Genomic DNA, 12,231 nt, shown 5'->3' on the forward strand with positions numbered 1-12,231 from the left:
CTGTGTCCAGAGCCAATGTCCAAGGGGACAGCATTTTGGCACCCACTCCAACTGCCTAGGATGGTGCAATGGTTTTAAGGCATCTGGTTCACAGGCTCTTCTCACCTTGTGAGATCAGAGGAAGCTTTAGCCACAGCAGATTGTTGTGTGTTTTTTTTTTAGTTTTGTTTTTCCCAGAGGGCACTTTTGTCCATCATGAATTTTAAATATATATTTTTTTCTTTTTTCACACATACAGAACAGCTCAAAGAAATTGGTGAGAGTAGGGCTGTCTCTTGGCAGCAGTTCAGCATCACAGAAATTTAGCTGTGATGGGAAGTTACACCACAAGTCACTCATACATGACTTTTACTGAAAGAAAGCTTTGCTATAGAGGAAATAAAAAAATATAAGTTTGATACATTTAAAGGTTTTCAAGAGGTAATAACCTAGATAACATAGTGTGAAAAAGCCTGTAAAGGACAAAAATATCTTATTTCTTCAGACACCTTCCACGCCTCACCACAATGAGCCGTGTAGACTGAAACTCTATCAGATAGCAGGAGGGTTAGGAAAGTAACAACTACATTTTTATGCAGATTTGCCAGTCTATCTTAGCTGAAATGACTTCTAGTGTCTTTCTGACATGAACAAGGCAGGATTTGATAGAATCTGGCTGGCTATCTGCGTCTCCATCAGAAACTCAACCCCTTTCCTGTCACTTCACCATCTCTTCTTACCAGCACACTGATCCAAACCAGGACAGAAGCTCAGGTCTTTGGCAATCAGCCTGCAGACTGACAAGGAACAGAAAAAGTCAGGGACCACAAAGCCCCCTACGTGCTCCAGTGTTCCCAGGCCATACAGACATTCCTACCAGTAGGGCCTGCAGAAACTTGAGCAGTTGAGGGGAAAGTAGTTCTTATTATAGGGAATAATATTCATGTTAGTTCATGTAAATTACTTAGACCCTAAATTAAAGGTGATTTGCAAAAGAACAACAGTGTCAATATTGGCTTTGGGATGTGTTACCGAGGCCCGGGATTTTAATTTTAACTGATTTTAACATTAAAAAGTTGATGGTTGTAAAATCCAGAGAGCCATCCATTGCGAGAAACAGATCTCATGACTGAAGGACTGGTATCAGTCTTATCTGATGAGAATATCTTAACTTCAGTAATGGCTGTACCTCGCAGAAAATGCAAGCCTTTGCTAGACGTTAACCACCTCCCAAAACTTAAGTCAAGCTGATTCAAAATATGTTACATAGCATTAGTCAGTGTAAAATCAAAAGGACTCCTGACTAAGCTTCACATTGTTTCCTTACAATCCCAGGAATACATACAAATCACACCAGTTTAGTTAAATTAAGCCTACAACAGAATAATAAATGCCTACGCTTGAGGCCTTCTTTATAGACGATGTAATCAAAGACTGCAAACGAAGAGGATTCCTCTCATCATTTAAAGCTAACATTTTTGTATCAATTCTGCACGTGAAGACTGCAAGCACATGCCAACACGTGGCAAGCCCAGTCTGGACCTGGGCACCGTGGGTGTCCCAGCAGAGGAGAGGCGAGCGTCCAGCCTGGGTTAGGTGCTGCAGTGGCACTGCTTCAGCTGCAAACCCGCTGCTCGGAGCTGCTCACGGAAAGAGCACTGCATACTACACACACTGCGCTAATGAAAGCATGGTGTTGCACTGGCAGAATTAAACTGAAGCAATTTTCTACATAAGAATGATGCGCTGATTTAAAATTGGTTTACGCTGATTAGTTTACTCTTGCTTCACAACAGTGCCATTTCTGTGGGCAAACAAGGCTTCAGTCTTAAATAGATGCTTGGACTATCATTCTCATAGGATTAATTTTAAATTAAGGAATAGGTTGCAAGAAAAAGTAATTTCATGCTTCGAAAAGAACTTTTTTATATTTCAAAGGCTTGGAATCCAGAACCATCACTCCATAATCTTATCCAAATGTTGATGTCGTCAATGCATTTTAAAGCAGCTTTTAATTAAGTTAAATAAAGAAAACAGATGCTGCTGAAGAAATGCCCAGTAAGAATTTCTATTTCTAGATAAAACTGCTTGAAATGCATAAGCAATTCTGCTAACTGTGGGATGTGATGCACACAACTAAGTGGATAGGTGTTTAGTGAGACTTGTGTGCCATTTTGTGTGTCACTGTGAGCAGTCAGCACAAAGATAATGATGTAAAATATAGATGAATGGGCCTATAGCCTCCACTTTTAATTTAAAAAGTATACAAATTGCATAAATCATAGCCAGTAGCATTTGCTCTGTGCTACAAGACCATTTACTTTCCTTTAAGAGGAGTTTCATCTGCCCAAACCGAAACAGTCCTCCTTCAGTTTTCTCAGCTGAGAGGAACACGCACACAAGACGCCCCTTCTGACAGCAGCTCCTGTATTTAAACTCCTGCAGTCAGCGGTGCTGTAACCCAAGTCTCACCCAGGCCACAGCGTGGTCTTAAAGCTAAATGGTATCAGCGTGGAAATCTGCAGCAGAGAGAGCAGGAGTGAAAATTAGGTCAGTCTAATTGAATTGCAGTAGTTTGCCTGATAAACACCTTTGCTACCCACATTGAATGAGCTTTAAAGACCACATTAGGGAAATGTTCTTGTTTTCAAAGTCTTCATCTTGGTTATTTCCTGCTTTGCTCAGAGGACTCTCTACTGATACATTCTCCTGGGCTTTCATTTGGCTGGAGGCTGCAAATATTGCCATTATTGAAGCTAGAACTTGAAAATGGACCAGAAGTTACCTTTGGCAAGATTTTATGTACCTTTAAGGCCATTATATGCAATTAAGGTTTATGATAAACACCTAGATTTCTCACCCGGAAGAGCTACCCTACCGCAGGCTGGTCCTGGTCTGTTGTAAGCAGCATGCAGCCCAGGAGGAGATGAGGGAAGAGCTGTTGACTGCTTTGGTGGTATCATTTTCTGACCTTTGGGGACAGCTGCTCTTTCTACCTGGAGGAATACGTACTTAAAAAATAAAACAACTAGCTTTGGTGATGTAGGGTTTTCCAAGCACTCACCACAGCAACAAGGAACATATGTTACACACATAGCAAAAGTGATCAGGAAAGCCTGCTCCCAAGGCTGTGTTTGATAGCACTGAATCCTTAAAATGGCAGCTGAAGCGCCGCTACCCCACGTCGCTTCGCTCCTCGGCTACATCAGTGCGATATTCACACCACTGGGAACTGCAGGAACGAGTCCCACTCTGAAGCTGGGGCCTTAAAGGCTGCATATGTTATCCAAATATATGAATGAAAGCTGAGCACAGCAGGCTGCTTTCAGCCACCAATCTACATAACGACAGTTATCTCAAATATTGCGCTAGGAGAGTCATGTTTAGCTCAGAACATTTTGTTACACCGTCTGCTTATACAGGAAATACCATTCCTCAGAGTTCCCCCATTTCCCTGGCCTTCAGCACAGTGTGTTTCTTACCTCTATTAGCACAATCTTTGCTGCTAAGCCATTTATATAAGTTAGTATCTGACTGCATCTCTAATCTTCTGACTGACAGGATTATAGACATTATGTGTTTACTTAAGGGATTTTTCTACTTATGGAATCAGTCTGCAATCTTCTCACTGTCTAAATTATAACCCAGGATTTAGTGTCATCCATTTCCACATCCTCAGAAATGTGAACGGAGGGAAATCCCATTTCCACAGGAGGCTCCCCATGGCTCTTTGCCTGCAGAAGAGCTTATGACTGTACATTCGCTCTTCAGAAACCTTCAGAATTTTTGTATCTAAATTAGATTCTGCTTTGTCACCACTGCCTGAAAATAGAGGCTGGGAGATGACTGGGTGTCTGGGAGTACTGCTTGCAAAATCCAGGTCCTAAGCAAGATAGCTGCAACCCAGATCAAAGCTGGCAAGGCTGGCTAATCACACGGACACGTTTGCATGTGGCAATGTATGGCGCATCAGAGGCACCGGACAATTTTAAGGAAGGCAGTGGAAAAAAGCAAAGCAGGCAGTGTACCTACCTCCCCTTCTCCCCCACCAGTAAAATAATCTGTTGTAAGAACGTAGAGGACACAAGCTCCCCAGCAAATGCAAGCAAGGAGAAGATCCGCAGCAGATCCACACCAAGGGACTGCAGATCCATGGCAGACCATGCAGCACGAAGGTTAAGCTGCCATAAATTTGGGTGCACATTAACGTGTGCTGTGAACTATGTTAAAAAAGGGTAGAAGAAACACAGCCTCTTCCACCTTTCCTTACTCTGAAAATGGGCTTTATCAATAATGAGAGCAGGCCAACAGCAGGAAAGACTATTTCCTTTTTCCACCATCCTTATGAAGGATCCCAGAGCATGCAACACAGCCTTTACAGGCAGTTGTGCTGATAAAATTGGGTTGATGAAGATTTTACACGATAAAGCACTGCCAGGTATAGCTGTAATGCTAACTTAAGAAATGGCTAAAGTCTTTTGGTTAAAGCTGCTATATATAGAGAAAGCTAAAATATTTATTCTACAGTTAGATGAAAAAATGCTCTCTTATAACAAACACAAAGACCTAGCACACCCGTTGCCTGGTGTTTGGCTTTCTTCGTGAACATTTCCCAGAATCACCAATGTCAGGGGCTGGCCAGTACAGTCCTAAGTGCGTTTAAACACTTAAACTTAGCAATGAAGTCCCATTTTGTGACTGAAACTTGTTATGGATGTTCTTGTTTTGGCAAGAGTGTTTAAAAACTGAGAGCTGTGAATCTTTTCAAGGTATGTCAGGGAAAGGAAGAGAGGTCTGAGGTTTTTTCCTGATTAAAATGTGCAGCAGATTGCGCTCAACACTCGCTCTGAATCCTAAGTTCCACATAAATATTCATAAATGCACTCATCGCAGGTCTGGTAATCTTGTTCTGAAACTTAGAGGCCTGATTCTCCTGGAATCCCCAGACAGGTCCTGCCCCCAAACCCTAGATTTAAGGAAGACAGAAAGACCAAACAATTAGGACTGATGGTGTTAGCACGACATCTCAGGGTTCAAGTCATCAGAGCAGAGTGCGCGCCATCCTGTTCCAGAGCTTCCAGGGTGTTCTCACACCTGTAGGCAACACAGGGAATAAAAGGCAACATTCAACCATTTTTCCCTATCTTCAGGCTTACTTTTCAGTGTTTGAATAAAGCTCTATTGTTTTTCAAATGTCTTTGCTAGCAGATTAACTCAGCCTCTCAGAAACATCCACACTAGACAAAACCACCAACCCGTATAGATCAAATAATGCTCTGAAAAACTGTTTATTCCAAAAAAGCTGTGTTTTGTAGTATACGTTTTTCAAAGTTCTCTAGGCGCCTAGAGAGAGGCAATGAAAACATATACTGCATTGTAGACTAAAGGGATAATATATAATCCTTTTATATAATATAGGGTTACCTAATATAAATACCAGGAAACACCCAAACAGATCAAAAAAGGGCCTAATTCAAAATCGAGCAAACAAAATTATTCTTCTAGCATAACTGGCCTGGGCGATTGGTATCTATACATTTATCTCTGAGGAAAAATAATATAATAAGGTTTCTAGGGAAAACAACAGATTTATGCTACAACAGGGAGTATGACCAGATAAAATATAAGTTTAAAAAAGATTTAACTTTTAGAATAATGTAAGTCTTCAAACGCAAGAGATGTAAGCCACGTTTGATGGATGTAAAAGTTGCACAATAGCATCTCCCTGACAGGCATTTTCGCAACTTCTTTAGAGGTATCTGATGCTCACTACAGGACTGAACTTGAGTCTGATCAAGTTCGACAGTTTCTGTGTTTCTTTACACGTAACAAGAATTAAAAATACAAGAAAAAGCAAACAATACAGTCAGAGAGATTCCTGATGATCCACTTCATGGACAACTTAGAATAAGCTTTTGGGTCTGCTTGTTTAACAAAGTGGTAGGATATATTTCCATGATTTTTTTTTTTAATAATTTAATTCCCAATCATGCAAAGCAGCCCAAACCCACCGTTTGTTCTCCCCACAGTGTTCTGCAGCAGCCATTACCGATGCCTTTGTTGAGCAGAACTCGGGTGGAACCACGGCAGTGCCACTTCCAACCTGCTGCTCCTTTGTGGCTCCGATCTGGGTGCCCAAAGAACAAGGCTTTGCTGCAGTCATTGGCTTGCCACCTGCCTGAGGCATTCAGCTGTGTCTAGCACAATGATGCTGGAAGGCATTCATGAGTAAATACACAATAACATTTGTATGTTTGCAGCATCTGTGAAAGGTGTGGAGAGGGTGACTACTCTGTGTTTCCAGAGCAAGTCAAACCCATTAATTAAATTCATGCTCTTGCCTTGTTTCAAAAGGAAAAACACAGCTGATTTATGGGCACTGACAGCTGCAGGAACCAGGAGCTGGCTTTGCTCTTTCTGCCCCTAATTAATTTTTAAGCATCTGGGTAGGTTGATTTCTCAGATTCTGATCATATGAAAGGCTGTGCATATCCTCATCTTCTAGAAAGCAAAGGAAGGTGCTCCACACAACAAACTGTCTGTTCCGCTGACACGGCTTCTCAGTGCTGGCTGAATAGTACCTGCAGGAGCCGGGTACCTGAACATCTCTGTGCCCAAGCAACCGGCAGGATGAAGCTCTCAAAGGTCCCATTCAAAAGACATCGCTTATCTACTCATTATTTTGGTCATCTTGACAATAACTTTAAAATGAGAGACAAATGGTATCTGAGAAAAACTGTAATCTATTGCAACAATGATAAACTGTCTTGTTAACAACAGACCCAGATAAATCGCCACAAGTAGAACAGAACAGAAACTTTTTCTAGAGGGAAGATGCCACAGCACATACAATATATGTCAATACCGATATTCAGCAAAACCTCAATATGTTCTTTTCTTCTTCCAGGTTCTTTAAAGAGGAGACAGATTGCTAGCATTTTGGGCTGAAATCTGGAGGTAAGGAACTGGAACACAAATTTAACGCCCAATCTAAGAACAGGAAATTTTTACAGGAGTGGAAAACCTCAGATGTTGAACTTTCACCCTAGACTTCTGCGAGATCTTTGCTAACAAAGAACTACACAAACATAGACAGAGTTTATTGACGCCGCACCACCTGCCCAGCGTTTGCTGCTGTCGCGGACACTGCCAATAAAGATCAAAGCTTCCCCTGCATTAATGAGCTAAACGTAGGTGTTGCATGTTCTGCAGAAAGCTGTAGACCTGCGTTGACCTCCACTGTGTAAATGTTGGGCAGGATGAACTCCAGAGGTTCTTTCCAATGAAGTAGTTTATGATTCTTCATGACACTTCATAAAACGTAAATTTATTTTGTTGTGATTCATGGTCCAGGAAGCAGAAAACCTTGTATGACAGATACCACCATGTGAAACAGCTCGTGGTCATTACTTGCCAGGAAGAGATAGAACACAGTAGCCAGCATGATTTGCAAAAGCAGTGGGACAAATAGAACATAAAAATCTCTCTCTTCACCAGAGATCTAAAGTGGCCTCACAAAAAGATAGCTACAGCTAAGAACCTGTATCTGGACACCAACAGACTCGTGATAATGGACTGCAAGATCATTTAAACAGACGGCACCATCCTAAGCTGTCTTAGCTAATGGAAAGGCGATAATTCTCCAGAAATCCCCACGCTTATTTGAACGTACCACTTCTTACCATTCAGCACGCTAGCAGTTTATGACCTTTCAGTTTACAACAAACTGAGCAAAACTCAACCCGTACTGCTGGCAACTGGAAGCTCAGCCCATGCACCCAGGAAATGGCAAGACCACAGGGCTCTTCTGGAAGACTTTTTCTATTTTCAGCCTACTTTTTCTATTTTCAATTGTGGATCAAGATATCTCCTCTCATCAGCTTGTTTTCACTACTCGGGAAACAGCTTTTCTGTTACTGCTCAAGTTCTCCACAAATCAAGCAGATCCATCAGATCTCAGAGAATTATTAAAACGTGCTCATTTACATGTTAACTGATGCGTGGTTATCTCACCTGTTTCCATATTTCTTGTTTTCAGTGACACATTTCATATTTACAAGAAACACAATGACAGTATTCAGGAACTAGTGTACTGATAAATATATTAAAAGCCTTGGAAATCTCTTTGAGTGCAAAAAAGATTGCAAGGATAACTAACCTCAACCCGATTTGACTTCTTAAGTGTTTTTTGTAAGAAAACTGACTACTCATTTCTCTCCCTCTTCAATTTCCCTAGTTAGGCAAGACATTCAGTTCTCTACATTTCTACTGTTCCTCGTCCCTACAGAGCCTCGGGGAGAAGTGTGCAGTCCCACAGCTGAAAGGCTGTTTCTGGACTCTAAGCGTTCACAGGAACAATCTAGGATTTTCAAATTCAGCTTTGATTTCACAACATTTCTCCCTCTCATTATCTTGCAACAGACTGACTCTTAAAGGCTTTGATCCCGCTCCTAGCAAGGTCAGCCACAGTTTTACCATGAACAAGCAGTGGGTCTACATTTCATTCAGGATCCCTCATATGAAACCCGTCTCAGCTTGTCTTCAGGAAAGAGCACATTAATACAACCATATGCAAACAATTACAGAGAAACACATGGGCAGAAACACAAAGAATGCATGTAAATCAGAGGTTCGTTCCACTGAACTTTGAATTGAGATGATGAGTAGAAATGATCAAAAAGATCCCCCTAAAAGCTATTGGAGTTTGCAGCAGAGAAAGTATTTGAACAATACCACAAAGGTACAGGGGGGGCAGGACCAAGGCTAACAGAGCAGGGAAGGAAACTGTGAGGGGGGTGCAAGTCTCAGGGCATAAATTAAAACCACGGATGACAGCTGAACATTTTTTCTGAAAATGCTGGGGACAGCACTGAGTTCTATTACTTCTGACCAACAAAAGAAAAGAAGAAATGTCTACAGTCAGCTATCTCCAGATCAGCTTGGAGGAGCAGGTTATGACTTCTGGAAAGAATAAGTCAAAGCCTGTATCGCTGTTCTCAGTAACACAGACATTGCTCCTCTTTGATCCTTAGGGTGAGGAAGGCTCTTTTCTTATGAAAAGTACTGGCTGGCTTTACACAACATTTTACAGCACAGGACCTGTGCATGGTGCTTGAAAACTTCACACTGGGAGCACCTAATGGAGTGGGAAAGTATGTAGATCAGAGAAAGATCAGCTGTCCAGCATTTACAAATGCAACTTTATTAAAAAAAAAAAATTAAAAGCAAGCCTAGCAAAGGACTCAACCGCAGAACGGGAAGGTAAATCTGGAAATAATTGCTTACGGCACCCAAAATGTTAATTTTGTCCAGCAAAAAGCATGCTCAGGACCTGAAGCGTACCCAGGGGCTATGCCAAAACAGGCCTGGGGTATTGCACTTAGATTTTGACTATATGACTTTGAAATAGCTTGTTTTCAGCAACCAAATGAAATGGAAAATGCAAATAGGAGCTTCTACAACGTAAGTACAGAGAGCCTAATGATTTTGTTTAAATTCCAGGTTATTTTGGAATGTGAAAGCTCCTTGCTGCTTGGGTCCATGACAAACATGTGGATGCGATTCACGCGCTGGGGCAACCTGCACCACCATGGTAAGCCGTGCTCCAAAGGCTGGGGCTCAGGTCATTTGTAGTTGTGTCCTGCAATATATTGGAGTGAGTGGGTGCGTGAGGCTTTGTGCTTCTCTCCCAGAAACAATAATATGAAAAGTATTAAACAATGTAAGAGAGCAGGATGTGGCGACATTCCTTGATTTATGAACACTGTTGTACACATCAGACAAGTATTAAGTTTCCAAGAATATCTCAAAAGGGATGTTGCTAAGCAAAGACGATGGTAAAAAAGAGTATTTAGTTAAGATGTCTGAGTGTAATTTGCAGGAACAAGAACCGTTTTCCAAGCTATCACTACGTAAAAGAGAAGAAAGCTCCAAATACAATGAAAAGAAGATATTTTTAACTCACGTTTAAGTATAAACATAGCCTGGTTTATGTCTGATCCTGTCTGACAGAGAAAATGAACCACTGATTCACTTGAAATCCTGCCTTGCACATTTTATTCCATTAAGCATCCAGCATTTGATGCTGAGCTTTCAGCACATTTTTAACATTATAAGCAGCTTCAGTAATTCATTCCTTAAAACAAACAAACAAACAAACAACTCTATGTTTAGATCAAAAACCAGTGACATGCATCACAGTGAAATCAGTTATCACTTGACACAATATAACGGGTAAGCTTTCAAGTTATAGCTGTTGGTAAGCTGTATCAGCTCTCCTTTTTGGCATTTTCCTTTTCTAGGGAATTTTAGAAACGTATTTCCTAGTAGACTTAAAATAAACACACAAAACCCAATTAAAAATTAATGAAAACCCTATAGCTGACCTACTATTTCAGAATTTGTTCAACAGACAAAAGCAATTCACAGGGGATAAGAATGCTCTGTAAGCCTGAGTTAAACAGGATACATCTTTTGCCTTTGTTAAATAAAATCTGCATCCTCTCAACATGTGGCAAGAGGCCACGGATTTTGCTTTTCATTTTTGCAGGGATTTTTGCTTTCATTTAGGGCATGGCTTACACAAAGCAAATAACAACATCGAGACAAAATTACACTGCAAGAAAGATTAATTAGAGAATAGAACAAAAAGTAAATAGAATAAACTACTTTGTAATTAATGATGACAGCTATATCAAACAAGAATGGAATTAAGGTAAAAAGAGACAAGAAGACCCCCAGAAAAAAAGTCACATAAAGATAGGAAGACGCAATGACTCAGTCTTCGTGAGCTTTATTCTTTACTCCACCTAAAGTACCAACAGCACCTTTAGCAGATGCATAGAAACACTCTCAGCCCTTTGCAGCACTATAATGAGACGGAATAGCGCCATAAATCTCCAAAGTGCTGCCCAAACATTAAGCTCTGAGAAGGATGTGAAATGGTAGCATACAAGACAAGTTAAGTGGCTCGCTGTAGGGCAACAGAGCAGAGCAATGAATCAAACGTGCTCAGGGTCTCCTTAGCAATGACTCACAGCAGATATCGGGGCCACCTCAATTTGGTCCCAAACCACAAGCTGCTGAATTCGGCAGAGAGCATTTAGTTTTCAGCCATATTTCAGGCTTTCAGAGCTCTGCTGAAAGGGATCTCAAAGCCTTTGGAAGCCTCTCTCTTGGTGGTGCAAGCATAACTACCTGGAGTCAAAGCTTGTAACATAAGCTGCACTGAGATTTTTCAAGTTATTGCTACCCAGGCAGGGAGATGCTAAGGATGAAAGGAAGCACATAGCAAAAGTTTTGAACCCACAGTAAAATACATTGACCATTTCACAGATCTGACCCTGACTTAGGGATTAATGTTTGCTACAGGTTTGCATGCACACACAGATCCATGTGGGCATATGTCCACCTTCCCTTCCCTAACAAGAAACACAAAAATATATATATATTTTTAAAGGAGAAAAAGCATCCGCACTGTTTCAGTTTAACTCTATCGCTATCTCTCAAATTTATCTCTCTCTAAACCCTTAATAGAAAACATTTTACCAAAATTTCTGTTTAGCCTAGGGCACACGTATCTGAAAGAACAATAGCTTTACGAGATACCTTGAACATTGGTGCAATGCCAGAGGCTTTTCTTAAATTTCAAAGTTTATGAAAATCTGAAGGAGAAACTTCTAACAAGGATACTGCAGTTTTAGCTGATACTATAAGTATCCTGGGTGCCAGCAAAGAAAAAAGAATTCCCATAATATTTGAAGATTTTCTAAGTTTATTGTTGTTATTATAAGTGTAAACATTTTACATGAGCCCTAATCCACTGTAGCAGGCAAGCCCATGCTCACTTTAAGCAGGTTAGCATTCCAGTTCAGCTCAAGGGGATGAGCATATTACTCAAGTGATTTGTTTGGTCACTGTGTAAATTAAGAAATTACAATGGCATGAAGAGGAGGATGTTATACTTCCACACTGTTTGTGGCAGGCCGCCTGCTCCTCAGCATATCCTACTTGTGCAGACACACAAAGAAACCACTCAAAGCGTTGCTTTACTATTGCAGGATGAAGATATTTAAACCAAACCTTTCCAGCAGTCGATGGAGTACAATCTGAAAGGTAAGACTTCTTTTTTATTCTTCTTGTGTAGGTTTAAGACTTACTGGTCATTCACTGTTGTAACTTCATCACTCCACAAAGGAGAACGTCACCAGATTATTCTTCTCTCTGCAGTACCTTATTTTTTAACGACGATGC

General features: G+C 40.9%; 1 protein-coding gene across 1 annotated transcript in view; it reads left to right on the forward strand.

The window, feature by feature from the left end:
* Positions 1-12,231, forward strand: part of C4H4orf19 (chromosome 4 C4orf19 homolog) — a 41,367-nt gene that overhangs the window by 11,497 nt on the left and 17,639 nt on the right. The window contains exons 2-4 of the mRNA XM_048072927.2: positions 6,887-6,936; positions 9,481-9,571; positions 12,039-12,093. The gene's annotated coding sequence lies outside the window, so the exon portion shown is untranslated. The remainder of the gene's footprint in view (positions 1-6,886; positions 6,937-9,480; positions 9,572-12,038; positions 12,094-12,231) is intronic.

The sequence above is a fragment of the Anser cygnoides genome, chromosome 4 (genome assembly GCF_040182565.1).
Source record: "Anser cygnoides isolate HZ-2024a breed goose chromosome 4, Taihu_goose_T2T_genome, whole genome shotgun sequence".
In the NCBI taxonomy this organism is placed as follows: domain Eukaryota; kingdom Metazoa; phylum Chordata; class Aves; order Anseriformes; family Anatidae; genus Anser; species Anser cygnoides.